The sequence below is a fragment of the Helianthus annuus genome, chromosome 5 (genome assembly GCF_002127325.2).
Source record: "Helianthus annuus cultivar XRQ/B chromosome 5, HanXRQr2.0-SUNRISE, whole genome shotgun sequence".
Classification (NCBI taxonomy): Eukaryota; Viridiplantae; Streptophyta; class Magnoliopsida; order Asterales; family Asteraceae; genus Helianthus; species Helianthus annuus.
In genome coordinates, this window is record NC_035437.2 from 158,534,029 (window position 1) to 158,549,672 (window position 15,644).

Here is a 15,644-nt window from a genome sequence, read left to right on the forward strand (position 1 = left end):
TCACTATCACCTTTCTTCTCTGGTGATTTCCCTCTCTGTTTGTCACTAATCTGTGCTTCACTGTTTTTGTTAGGACAGCAGCTAGCTACATGTCCCTTTATGTGACACCTGAAGCACGATCTCCTTTTCAAAGACTTCTTTTCTGGAGTCTCTGAGGTAGATCCCTTATCAGATGGTGATGATGCCTTCGAAGAATTTTGTTCAGTTTGCTTGGATTCATATATTCCTTTGTTTTTATTTTTAGCAAACTCTACATTTGATTCATTTTCAATAACAGTGGTTTCGTTTTTCATATCACTACCTTGAACAAAATTAATCTTTTTAACAAAAGTTTGATTTTTGCTCTTAGTAGGTGAATTTTTCTTTTTCAAAGGTTCCCTGTTATTGTTCTTCTTAGCATCATCACTCTCAGACCCCTCACCTTGACTTGATGTGGATGCGAAACTACTTGGTGCAGTTGACATAAAGTCTGCTAGCTCATCTTCATCAGGCAGGAAAGAATAGTCATGACTAAGAGGAGGTGGGACTTCATTAAAGCCCTGGAAGCCCACAGTGGTCTTGTCATTACTCTTCTTTAACCCGCCCATCATGTGTTTCATAACAAAAGACGAATCTCTGAATTGGCTTAATTTCTGTTCAAGTTCAACAATTTTGAGTTGTGCATCTGACAACTCTTTGGATTTTTCAGAAATCTCTTTTGTTTTCTCAGCCATCATTTCGTGAGCTAAGTCTATTACTTGAAGTTTTTCGTTTAATTTGCATGTTAAAGCTTCGATTTCACTTTCATAACCTTTTATCTTCTTCAAGTATAGAGATTCATTTCTTTTAGCAAAAAAGTTTGACTCTTTTATGCTCGACATCTCGCTTACCAGACTTTGATTTTGTGTTGACAACCTGTCAACCTCACCCTGTAGTTCACGACACCTCAAACATACAGAATTAGATTGTACCTCTTTCTCGTGAACTTCTGTAGTTTGATCAGCAGTAACCTGTTCAGCTTCACTTTCTTTCTCTACTTCAGCATCCACTTTTGCTTCAGCATTCTCCACTTGAGATTCAGCATCACTCACAGTAGTTTCAGCCTCATCAACTGGCACTATCTCTGCCATAAATGCCTGAGCAGTACTTTCATTTCCCTGATATCGCCTTTGTAATGCATCCCACATATCCTTTGAATTAGTGTACTTATTAAAGGTATGCTTGATGCCATCAGGTAAGGACATCCTGATAGCAGCTAAGGCTCTCTTTTCAGCTTCATACACTTTCTTATCAGCCTCTTTCATGTTCACATAGTCTGTTCTACGCGGTCTGCCCTCAAAATCATGTACTGGGTTTATGTACCCATCTTCAATACATATCCACATGCGTGCATCCTGAGATTCAATGATGGATTTGAAGCTGTCCTTCCATGTAAGATAATTCTCCACCTTCATCATCTTAGGAGCATTCAAAGTCTTCATGTTCGACATTTTAAACGTTGCAGACTGAGAAAACCGTACAAAATATTTCCGAAAACAGTGGTTACCAAATTACACCGTTAGAATCGTCTCGAAAAGACGAATCCAATGATATATAATGTCAAAAACCGAATTCGTGATTTTCCAGAGTTTTTTTTTTTTGGTCCTAAAAATGCAAGGAATTCAAAGGTGCAAACGGTTCTGTCAAACGAGCTACTGATCACTTTCTATTTACAAAACACTGAAATTTTTTCGACGCTTGCCAACTAAAATTCCACCACTTAATTCCTCTCCTAATTTCGCTGGTTTTGACTTAATTTCGCTGGTAAATCAGTTAAATTTGCTAGTCAATTTCGCTGGAATGTTAAATTTGCTGGTCAAATTCGTTGTTGCCAATTTCGCTCAGATTAATTTTGCCGGGTAACCAGTTTGCTATTACAACGACTGGTAAAATTGCTGAAACCGTGATAATTTCGCTGTGGAAAATTATACGGTTACCAAAGTCGCCTTTGGATTTACTTCGCCGGTAAGTATGCTAATTTCGCTGGTCAGTCAAATTCGCTGACTTCTTAAATTCGCTGAACCAGTATAATTGGAAACTTAATCTGATCAAAATTTTGAAAATTTTCCTAGATTCTTCTAACAACTTCCTGCAAAATCAAAACAGCAAATCAGCAAAGTAATTTCGAAAATTATCAAGAACTGATTGAATAAACACGAAGAACAGTCTTCGAATCTTCAAGTCTATCAGCCGAACACTTTTCCAGAATCTTTCCAGAAATCCTGCAAAACAGCAATCAACCAAACCAGAAGATCAAAACAGCCAAAATTTTCGAAAATTTTATCAAAACCAAAAACAAATTTTCGAAAATTTTAAAACCCTAATTTTTAGGTTTAACAAAAACAATCGAAAAACTCCCTGATTCTGCAGAACACAATTCTGAACCGAGCCTTCAAGAGCCTAATGCTCTGATACCAATTGTAGGTCCCCTTGATTCTTATGGATCTTCACAGAATTGTCTTTCCAATCAAGAGTGCGGAATCCTCTTGATCAGAATATCACAGAAATAAGTAGAAGAACAGAAACAGTAATTCACTTTCAAACTGGATCTTTATTGATTATCTATCAAACAAGAGTTACAATCAATCAAGATCCCTAACCCTAATTTCGTCCAAGCTAGTAATGCTCTCACGAAATTCTCACAAGCTCTGTTTTTGCTGATTAACCTGAACCCTAAAGCCTAACCTTGTTTATCTAACAGAAGGTTTACAAGTTGGACTAGGGTTTACTACTTGGGCAAGCCCAATTCGTCCCATATGCCCCAAACTGGGTTTTGTTTAGCCCAAACTCTATAATCTCACTAATACAAAGCTAAACCCGCTAACCGCTTATCATTAAAGTAATTACAAGATATCCAAAGACCAAATCTAAGTTGTTGTCACAGAATATGCACCAACAAAGTATCTTCCCAGAGAGACATGGGATAGACGGCAGTTTGTTAAAGACAGCATAAACTTAGGGGGATATTGTAAGGTCATATAATAGTGTAGGTTTACACTTATCTTTATCAAACAGGATTATAGGCTATTGGGTTTAGTCTTGTAGTGGGTTAGATAATATTAGAATAAGCCATGTGGGCTAATTAAGTGATTTGGACCTGTTTAGTTAATATTGTGCATGTGGGCTTGGCCCAGTTTGTGACTAGGTCACCCTATGTAGCTATAAATAGGGTGAATCTAGTTCATTAGAAGGTTGCTATTCAGTTTATTGTTCTTCTTAGAGTTTTCGAATTTTGTGTACCAGACGGTTCTTCGAATTTTGATTTTAATTCAATCATTTTCGTTCTTGTTCATCTCACTTTCATTAGTATTCTTCACTTTTGATTGTGATTTTGATATCCGATTGGTAGTTTTGGGACTTATAATTATTGTAAGTGTTTATTTGTAAGAAAATTGCATGCAAGTTATTGTAAGAAAAGTGCATGCAAATTATTGTAAGTGTTCTGTGAGAAAAGTGCATGCAAATTATCCGACTGGTAGTATTCCGTAAGAAAAGTGCACGCAAATTATTGTAAGTGTTTATTTGTTTTTGTTTTGTAAATATTAGGTGTGTTATATATTAGTGTAATATTTATTTTAGATTATATTATATAGTTGTTATTAAAAATTGTGACCTTGTTTAAAATCGAGAAAGACCGTAACTTCATAAAATGTCCTTGCACGATTTTTTTTAAAAGATTTATCTTCGGGATTAGAGTCGGGCCCATCGTAAACTTGGTGGGCCCGACAAAATCTGAAAAATCATTTGAAAAGAGCTGCTCGGGCCCACCGCACACTTGGTGGATGATGTGAGTAAAATGCAACATATAAATTACATCAAATGAGGCATAAAACTAACCCTTTTTAAGTACTAATGTTGGAAAAAGTGTACTTTTGTCTTCCTTTTGTATTTTCAGGGTTAAAAGAGCTTAAATGAACAAAAGAAGCAAAAATGCAGCCAAATCCAACATAAATACAAAGAAAAGGAAGAAACGTGGCATGCCCGACTCCTCGACAGCATCTCCCAAAGCAAAAACAAGAAGAAAGCTGAGCATGGGGCTGTGCCCAGCTGAACACGGGGCTGTGTCCAGCGGACACGGGGCGTGTCCAGCTCAACACGGGGCCGTGCTCAGCGAGCACGGGGCATTGTCCAGGATGGTCAGCCCTGGCACAAAAGACAAAGTGGTAGAAGCTTCTATTGCCCACCACGGGGCCGTGCCCAGCGGACACGGGGGCGTGGTCAGAGTGCTGCAGGTGCATTTATTGTAATTTCGAATTACAATTAATGAAGAGAGAGAGTGTCAGACGGGCACAGGGCCGTGTCCAGCGGACACGGGGCCGTGCCCAGGTTTCTGTTCAGCCTATAAATAGGAGTGCTTGACTTCATTTCAACTCATCCCTTGGCACACCACCTCTCTCACACTCCATCCACCACCCACCACCACCATAACACCATCATCCACCACCATCATCCATTGTCCATCGTAGAGTGTGTGAGTCGTCTCGGGATCCAAGATTGATCGTAAGAGTTCTTGACAATCAAGGCCATGTTTGCCTAAGTCTCTTACATCACTTGGTGAAGACAAGTGTTTAGTATAATACTTTTTATTTTTAATCTTTTGCACTTTTTATTTGGTTTTGTATTAATGACTTTAATAACTAGTTACTTATGTTGAAGGTGATCTTTCCTTATCGTTTGTCCGTGGTGTCTTGGCATTATTTTACTGTCTATATAAAATAAAAGATTTTCACCATTCATATCTCCACGGTCTATATGGAGGTATGTTGGCTACCTGGTCGGGGGTTAAGGGAACGGTTTGGTAAGGGTCTTACCCTTGTTCAGCGTTTAGAGGTCCTGCTTGGGACCTGGGTCAAATTTAGTAGGATCTCCTTCAATACCCATAGGTATTGGATGGCGGGGATCCAAACTCTTTGACCCCCTCATAAGTTAACTACTATTAATACTATAACCCGGCTATTTAGGACTGTATCCCTGCTGACTCAGACTACTTAGCCGAGGGTAACGTCACCGCCAAAAGCGGGGCCTACCACAATTTGCATTAATAACTTAATTCATTATCTTTAAATAATCCGACCCTTTAGGATTGTATCCTTGCTGACTCAAACTACTGGGTTGAGGGTAACGTCGCCTTCAAAAGAGGGGCCTACTACAATAACTAAGATAATCTCTTAAACAAGTGCAAAAGTGCAAAAATAATCAAAGGTTATACTAATACACGTGTCGGATCCAAGTGATTCATCTTGTCTATCTGTTTTTATTTTATTTTTATTTTCAGCATTTAGTTAGTTTTTATTTTTCTTAGTTTAAACATTTTTCTAACCTTTTGATTTGATTAGACGTTGAGGATAAACCGGTACTAAAAGCTCTTGTGTCCTTGGACGACCTCGGTATCTTACCAACACTATACTACGTCCACGATGGGTGCACTTGCCCATATGTGTGTTTAGTGTTAGTGAATATCGTGTTTTATAAATTTAAAACTTGGCTAAAAGTGTAAAAAAGGGGCTTAAATACTCATCAAAAATATAGCACACTTCACGCACATCAAGTTTTTGGCGCCGTTGCCGGGGACACAAGGATTTTAAGAAAGCTTAAAATCGACGGCCTAATTAGTTTCTCAAAACTTTTTCAAAACGCGCGCATTTTTCTGCATTTTAGTTTAGTTTTGCATTTACAGTAGCCTGAACACGGGCCCGTGCTCACTGAACACGCCCCCGTGCTGCATATTTTTACTTAAATACCCAGATACAGAGTCTGACCACGGGGCCGTGTTCACTCAACACGCCCCCGTGTTCAACGTGACCAGTAAATTTAATTAAAACGCCCAGATACAGACCCTGAACACGGGGCCGTGTTCACCCAACACGGGGCCGTGTCCAGCTTCTGTTTCCGTCTTTATTTTTGTTTTCTGGTCCCGAGACTCAGTTGTGGTCTGTTGAGTGATTCTTATGGATCAATACTCAAGAGGCTACAACTACACTTATGATGAGGATGATTATAGGGGTAATTATTGCACTAATTGTCGTAACACACGCTCGGTTCAATATAATAACTCATATCAACCATCCAATTCATACAACTACTATGAGGAGCCCAGGTACGAGCCATCAACTTCATACACATCTTATGAAGACCAAAGGTATGAACCTCCTCCCTCATACTCATATTTTGATGAACCAAGGTATGAGCCTTCATACTCATACTTTGAAGATTCAAGATATGAGCCACCACCTTCATACTCTTACTATGAGGAACCATGGCGTGAACAACCCACCTCATATGAGTACTATGAAGAACAAAGTTTCGACCCTTATCCATCATATACTTACAATGAAGAACAATGGTGTGAGCCATCTACTTCATATGAGTATTATGAGGAACCAAGGATCGAACAACCGGATTCAAGCTTTGAGGATCCAAATTCTTTTTCTCTCACCGAAGTAACTAATAGGATATTGGAACAACTTAAAACTATCGAACGTTATATAAAAGAATCTCGCGCAAGGGAAGAGGAATCCCGCGCAAGAGAAGAGCTAAAAAATGATAATAACGTAGAGGTAGTTAAAAGTGTAGAAATGGAAGAACAAGAAAGTGAAAAACCAACACATGAGTTAAACAACGAAAAAGGTGAGTCCAATAATGTCAAAATTCAAGAAGAGTCTAATTTTGAGGAAATTATTCTCTTATCACCTACTTTCGAAAATCATTGTTTAATAACCCCTCATGCCAAGTTTTTAAAAGAGTTAAACACTAGTGCTAAAATCAAAGAAATAGTAAGTGTTAAGTTAACTAATGATCAAACTTCGCTAATAAAAGAAGATCCTTTTGAAATTAACATTACACCGGTTCCATGTTTCTTTCAAAATTCATTTATTAGTAATATCACAATTGATAAAGATCTTTGTGTTAATTTAATGCCAAACTACATTTTTGAAAAGTTAAGTATTAGTGATTTTGCTCCACTTCAAATACCCATTTTTCTATCCGATCGGAAAGTAATAAAATCAATCGGTGTAGTTGAGGATGTCTTGGTTCAAGCAAATCAAATGGTAATCCCAACCGACTTTGTCATCCTCGATGACGCTCCTTTAGTCTTGGGAAAACCTTTTGTAAAAACTCATAAAGCTTTGAAAACCCGAAAATTCAACAATCTACCTCTTCAATTAGGGGCATTCAAAAGGAGCATAGATCTTGAGCGCTCAATGAAATATCCTTTTGGCAATAATGACCCCCTAATTGAAGATGAGCCAGAGCCACCTGATAAGGTGGGTCTAGCCAAGGACCCTTATAAACGTGGCGCACCACGGAGGCATTCCGCGGAACTATCCGTAGTTTAGTTTAGATTAACCTTTATGTTTTCTAGTTTAGTTTTTAATTTTCAGGAATAAAACACACTCGGGATGGTGAAGGATGCTAAGGGAAGCTTGAACCAACACCCCATACATAAAAACAGAGCCTTCCGACGATTTTTCTTCATTACAGCAAGTTCAGCACGGGGCCGTGCTCACCCAACACGCCCCCGTGCCCAAAAATTTGCAGAAATGCCCAGTTCAGGTACCTGGACACGGGGCCATGCTCATTGAACACGCCCCCGTGCCTAGCCTTCTGTTTACTTTTGGTACTGGCAGTCTGGACACAGGGCCGTGCTCAGCCAACACCACCCCGTGTTCAGCTACCCAGTACCATAAAATCTTGTTTTTAACCCACTTTTACACATTCTAATCAACCGAAAATCTTATTTTTGGGACACATTGAGGACAATGTGTAATTTAAGTGTGGGGGGATGCTAAAACCTTGAATTTTGCACGTCCTAATTACAAGCCTTACACAAAACTCTGTTGGAACCGCTAATCACCCCAAATTTTTTTCAAAAACTTTTCGTTTTTTTTTACTTGTCTTGGTTTAACTTGGGAATAACAAGTTCTAAAAAGGTTATATTTTTACAAATTTACAACCGATAGCGTCGTGATAAAAAGAACCAACATAAGAAAATTATGAAACGGCATGACAAATCTAGTTAAAATTTGATTATATATACTTGATCACATAAAAACCCATTCCCACAAAAAGTGAGTTTTGAGCCTTTATTGAGCATACAAATACATATCTTTAAACTAAATGCTCATTTTTCGTTTCTTGTGTGAATAGCCGCTTGGTTTCTTACGACTCTAGAACTTGCCATGACGATACATTCCCGGTCCTTACCAACTTAAACCCGAGTAAGTAAATGATGGAGGCATTAGGACTAACCCCTTTTTATTTCTACACCATTATTTTTCTTTTTTTTTACCACCTACCCAAAATCCCCCTAGTTAACCCCTTTGAGCCTAAACCTTTTCATTTCTTAACCCAAAACAAACACCCTTTTTCCCACCAAAACCCCTTTTTAATTTTAAACCCTTTATTTTAGTAACAAAGCGCGGTTTTTCTTATGACTTCCTTATAAAAAAAAAAAAAAAAAAGAGAGAGAAAAATGATGATAATAATGAAGCCAAAAGAAATATACAAACAAGGTTATCAAAAAGAACTTTGTTTGAAAAAAAAAATTGCTTCATTAAAATAAAAAGTCAAAAAAAAATTAAAAAAAGGGGTCTTACGAAAACCGACGCTTTTTACGCTTTTCGCCCTTTTACTAACCACTAACCCAACCACCCACCTTTAGCCCAAGCCTAACCCTTCACCCAAAAAGTCCTCTTGATATTTACAAAGGTATAAAGTTAAAAAGGAGGAGGATTGATTGCTTGGCAAGCTTATGGTAGGAATAAGTTCCATGCCGCTCTCGAGTGATTCACTAAAAATACACCTTCGGCCGAGTGTTGAGTGATCCCCCGTGAGGTATGTGAACTTGTATATAAATGAAATTTTAAAAAGGCATGATATGCCCAAATAAGTAATTTATCTTATGAAACGTTCTAAATAAATCATAACGAATAGGATTGTAAATAGTATAAAAATAAAACCCAATAAAGATCTTGGATTCCCGACACTCAAGAGAAGCCCAAAACCTTCTCTTCTACCCATTCTATTTGGGAGTGTAAGCCACATATTAAAGAGTTTTGCTTGAGGACAAGCAAAGATTCAAGTGTGGGGGTATTTGATGTGAGTAAAATACAACATATAAATTACATCAAATGAGGCATAAAACTAACCCTTTTTAAGTACTAATGTTGGAAAAAGTGTACTTTTGTCTTCCTTTTGTATTTTCAGGGTTAAAAGAGCTTAAATGAATAAAAGAAGCAAAAATGCAGCCAAATCCAACATAAATACAAAGAAAAGGAAGAAACGTGGCATGCCCGACTCCTCGACAGCATCTCCCAAAGCAAAAACAAGAAGAAAGCTGAGCATGGGGCTGTGCCCAGCTGAGCATGGGGTTGTGCCCAGCTGAACACGGGGCTGTGTCCAGCGGACACGGGGCGTGTCCAGCTCAACACGGGGCCGTGCTCAGCGAGCACGGGGCAGTGTCCAGGATGGTCAGCCCTGGCACAAAAGACAAAGTGGTAGAAGCTTCTATTGCCCACCACGGGGCCGTGCCCAGCGGACACGGGGGCGTGTTCAGAGTGCTGCAGGTGCATTTATTGTAATTGCGAATTACAATTAATGAAGAGAGAGAGTGTCAGACGGGCACGGGGCCGTGTCCAGCGGACACGGGGCCGTGCCCAGGCTTCTGTTCAGCCTATAAATAGGAGTGCTTGGCTTCATTTCAACTCATCCCTTGGCACACCACCTCTCTCACACTCCATCCACCACCCACCACCACCATAACACCATCATCCACCACCATCATCCATTGTCCATCGTAGAGTGTGTGAGTCGTCTCGGGATCCAAGATTGATCGTAAGAGTTCTTGACAATCAAGGCCATGTTTGCCTAAGTCTTTTACATCACTTGGTGAAGACAAGTGTTTAGTATAATACTTTTTATTTTTAATCTTTTGCACTTTTTATTTGGTTTTGTATTAATGACTTTAATAACTAGTTACTTATGTTGAAGGTGATCTTTCCTTATCGTTTGTCCGTGGTGTCTTGGCATTATTTTACTGTCTATATAAAATAAAAGATTTTCACCATTCATATCTCCACGGTCTATATGGAGGTATGTTGGCTACCTGGTCGGGGGTTAAGGGAACGGTTTGGTAAGGGTCTTGCCCTTGTTCAGCGTTTAGAGGTCCTGCTTGGGACCTGGGTCAAATTAAGTAGGATCTCCTTCAATGCCCATAGGTATTGGATGGCGGGGATCCAAACTCTTTGACCCCCTCATAAGTTAACTACTATTAATACTATAACCCGGCTATTTAAGACTGTATCCCTGCTGACTCAGACTACTTAGCCGAGGGTAACGTCACCGCCAAAAGCGGGGCCTACCACAATTTGCATTAATAACTTAATTCATTATCTTTCAATAATCCGACCCTTTAGGATTGTATCCTTGCTGACTCAAACTACTGGGTTGAGGGTAACGTCGCCTTCAAAAGAGGGGCCTACTACAATAACTAAGATAATCTCTTAAACAAGTGCAAAAGTGCAAAAATAATCAAAGGTTATACTAATACAAGTGTCGGATCCAAGTGATTCATCTTGTCTATCTGTTTTTATTTTATTTTTATTTTCAGCATTTAGTTAGTTTTTATTTTTCTTAGTTTAAACATTTTTCTAACCTTTTGATTTGATTAGACGTTGAGGATAAACCGGTACTAAAAGCTCTTGTGTCCTTGGACGACCTCGGTATCTTACCAACACTATACTACGTCCACGATGGGTGCACTTGCCCATATGTGTGTTTAGTGTTAGTGAATATCGTGTTTTATAAATTTAAAACTTGGCTAAAAGTGTAAAAAAGGGGCTTAAATACTCATCAAAAATATAACACACTTCACGCACATCAGTGGATCCCTTAGTTTGAAAAGGTTTGAGGTTTGGGTATTTAGGAAAGTGTGCGACGGGTTTTGAGAACTTTACCATCATTGTCAGACATCTCTTCTCTCAAAAGCCACAAAAACCCTTTCCGTCGCACACTCTGTAACAATCTTCTTCTTCAACATAAAACAATATCCAGGATTCTAAATTTCTCAACTGATATGTCAAACCCAAAGGCAAAATCAAAAGGTCAGTATATATATCTTTATTGTTTTCATTGATTTTGAATGCTTTTGCTGAAACGTGAACCATGGGATATTTGCTTAAAAATCTTAGAGATTGTTTTGGCTTTTTTTTTTTAACCACTAAAAGCAATTTCATTCCAATCATCAGGGCAAATTACATAAGGATAGCAGGTAGACGAGCAACAAACTGCGCCGCCATCCCTTTTTGAATAGAAAACCCTAATCTACTAAAAACAAAGCCTCGCCCCTGAGGGATCGAAAAGTTGCTATGGACCACACGCTGAACTCTAGACAAGAACCGAACTGCCTCCGGCGCCAAGGAGCCGAACGTGTCAAACGCTAGGGGGACAAATTGATGATAGTTCGGCCTGAGAATGAAAGGATGTTAGAGATTTAGGTTTTCTAGATTATAAGATTCCCAAAAACTTAATTAGAAAACTTGATTTCGAAACCCTAGATCGTTGTTGGAGATTGCAGGTTCACCGGAGAAGATAACCGGAGACGGCGAGTGGTGTACACGCGCCATCTGGTGAACTCGCACATTGGTTTGGACAATTATGTCTCCTCGCACACTCAGGCAGAATTACTAAACTGCCCCTGGAGAGTGTGCGCGATGGTATTATTGTGCTTTTTGGACTACTTTGCCCCTAGTACAGTGTGTTAAATGACTCTTTTGACCCTCTTACACTGGAATATTACCAGTGTGCGAGTCAAAGATGCTTTGTTGACCGTTTGTAAAGTGTGCGACTGAACCTGTTGATCTAGTTTGACCAGGAGACTGTGCGGTTAACTATTGTTGACTGCACATAGTGTGCGACCAAGTTAATTTCCTATATTAACCTCAGAATCTTTTGCTAAATTACAGAAATGTCCTCGCACATTTAACGTTCCCTCGCACACTCATTATTTGAATCGCACACTGCTTAATATTTGGGCCTGATCCAGTACGATTGGGCCAGTTTGAAACCTTGATCTGTTTATGTGTTTTATTGAAATTTATGACTTCTTTTTAACAGAATGTAATTTTATGTTATGTTTTTTTTAAGAAATCTTAAATTTTTTGAAACATATGACTTAGTTTAACCAAGTCTACGGACAAACTCGGGAATCTTATGTTTCGATTTATGATTGCCCTTTCTAACTTGTCTCGTTTGGTGTAGAAACCGGAAAGAAAACATCAGTTCTACATATCCCGACGTGGGAAAAGGCAATGAACGTGGCTTGCTATTTGTCAGATCCTCCAAAGGGGTTCGAGATGTACAAGTCCATGATAGTTGGCCTAAACACATGCGGACTGGCACATTCGCTTTGGGAGAATCCAGATATTCATGAAGACTGGATAAAAGACTTCTTGGCTAATGCGTTAGCCAAGAAAGGAGATGCGATTATTAAGTCCAAAGTTCAGAAGAAAGAAGTGTCCATTACCGACCAAGATATTTGTGAAGTGCTATTATTTGGAGATGATGCAAATGATCTGGTCAAGTATGCAAAGGAGAAAGTTATGGAAGTCTTGACCAAGGTGAGCTATGAGGGAGCGTGTCCTCCTCCCATGATTAAGAAATTGTTGCATCTGTATTGGAGATTTCTTGCTCATGTGTACTTGGTGTGTATAAGTGGAAACAAGAGTGGTCTAGACAAGCTGACTTTGAGTCAAACTTCAGGGGTGGTATCTTTGGTCGAAGGGTGGAAGTACAACTATTCTAAGAGCGTTTTCGATGACATGCTGGGGAAAGTGAAAACTATAAATGAGAAATATTGATATAAGTTTCCTAGATTCCTGCAACTAATTCTAGAGACGAAGTATCCAAAGCTGCTAGTTACGGTGAAGACTTATGATGTCAAAATGATGAACCATATGGTGTTTTCTTTGCTGAATCAGAAGTCGAGGGATAATGTTGAGACAAAGTATCAAAACAATAAGAAGTTGGGGAAGTTTGGGGCATTTGCAGAAATTCAAGAAGATGCACCTGCTCAGATTAATGTTACCATAGCTGAAGAGCATGATGTTGAGATAATTGAAGCTCCTGTTGGAACAAATAAACCAGTTGAGAATGTGGATCTAACTGGAATTGAAAGTGAAGAAGACGTTGCTGATGATAGAACGGCAGGTGATGAGGGAATGAGTGAGAACGTCGATTAAAGTGAAAAAGAAACAGAGATTCATGCTGAAAGCCTCACAGCAGAAACTGAAACTGAAAACGTTGACGAACCAATTAATGTGAGCCCTCCTCATGTTGAGCCGGTTACTATTACTGCTACTACTGATGATGAAAATATATTCAAGAAGATCCTACCACTGATCTTCCTCCTAGGAAACGAAGCAAAAGATATCCTAGGATTAGCGGTGAGGACAATGCTGAAGTTCGAACAACAACTGAAACAACCATACCCGATACTACTACACAACCGAAAGTTAATTACATACCTTCAGAGTTGAGCCCAACAATCATTGAATTCATGGCAAATGAGAGAGTTGCTTTGTACATGCCTGCTTTGAAATCTGGTGAAGGTTCGAGCAGTGTTCCTTCGGATGCTGAGGTTCTTAGAGCTGCAGAGTTATTGCACGCTGCTGCCAGGGAAGTTGAAGCAGCAGCCAAGTCAAAACAAGATAAAACTCATGAAGCTACAGAGAGTTCAGATAGTGATGACTTGTTTGAGGAAAATGAAACTACCATTCTGATGCACAGAATCACCATTCTTGAAGAAGATAAGATATTTAAAGACGCTCAGATTGCAAGTCTAATGGAAGAGCTAGTAGTTAAAAATTAGAAAATTAATGAACTTAAAACAAATCTGGGAGCTCTTAGTGCAGTTGTTATGGATATGAAGCAAACGCTTGAAGGAAAGTTCCCTAAAGAGTTTGCTGATCCTCCCAAGGAGACTACCGCTAAAGAGAGAGAGGAGGAGGAACGGAAAGAACACGAGGATGCCATGAATCGTTACTATGAAAACCCTCCTCGTACAGTGAATCAGAAACCAAGAAAGAAAATGGTGGTTATAAGGAATGTGGGTGCGGAAAGGGATCTACAGTTTGGTGATAGACCTGATAGGTATGTTATCACCACTGAGAAAGTTAAGCATGGAAATCGCTCTAGTATACATAGCTGGGCTTATAACGATGAGAAAGAGATGTTCATAGTGCTGAGGAAGGATGGAGAAGTTGAATATTATGATAATTCTGCTACATTCGAATCGTGGATGGCAGTAGATCTGAGGGAATTGAGCAAGGCGGGATATCATGATCAATGCAAGAATCCAAACTGCAAGATTAGAGTTAATTTCTTTAACAGGCTACAACAACATGCACGAGTTAATTTCAAGGATATGAAATTAGCTCAGTCTACTATTGAAGAAGATGAAGAGGTTTTGAATCCCATCACCGGTAAACCATACAAGACTGTGAGGTGGCCTGCCACTCGACAAATCAACACTGTTCCTTTCCTCAAAGAACTTCCTGATAATAGCTTGAAGGACTTGAAGTTTTGGATGTATGATCCATTGACAGGTTAAGCTGTGATTGTCTCTGAAAATACTGAGTACAGGTTTATGGACACCAAGGGTTTGATTGTTTTGGTGAAAACGGCATAAATCTGTTGGCAAAGACCCAGATTCAGAGTGATCCTTAACATGAATTTATGGCTAAGACTTGGACGAGTGGTGTAGCTCAGATTGTTGCATTTAAATTGTGGTCGGGGCAACGTTCAAGAGTCGAGACTCAACTTTTTGGTCCCTATGTTGGAAGGAGTTTGCCGATTCTGCCTGAGATTATTAGGAAGCAGAAGAAGCCTTCCAAGAAGTGCAAGTGAAGCTGAAGACGCTAAGACAACACAAACCTAGGGGGATATTGTAAGGGCATAATTTAGTATAGGTTTGCATCTGTCTTGGGTTAATATATGTGGGTTGGGCTCGATATGTTATATAGACATGGTAGGTTGTTTTGTGGTTAATGGGGTATGGGCTTGGCCCAATGTAATAGGGCTTCCTATGCTAGTATAAATAGGAGGTTCCTAAACTAGTTGTGGTTGTTAATTCTCTAAGAAACTTTGTGCTTTTAATCGCTAAGGAGTACCAGACGATCCTAGATCGTGTGCTCGGTTTTGGCTTTGAATCAATACATTGCTTGTTCAATCTTCAACATCTTGTTTGTAATTCCACTACTTGTTTGGTGTTTGATACCCGATTGTGTAGTTTTGGGACTTACAGGAGCAGGCGGGGAATCAGTGGTTATAGAGAAACGAACTGTGTGAGTTGTGAGAAAGTAGTTATGAAACTAAGGGTTTTAACCCGTCTGTAGTTAGGCACGACCCCGTGTCTCTTTTTTTATTATTAACGTCGTTTCTCTGGCCACTTGGTCCCTTTGCTCAGCTTACCTGGCTAGTGGAATTTTTGGTTATCGTCTTTCAAAGTGTACATACAAGCAGATATATACAAGTTGTTTTCACGTTCTCGTAACTTATCTATTTCTTCCAAGGTCAATTATGTTTCTTCATCGTCGAGGAATCCTCCATAGAATTTAAGCCTTTCTGTA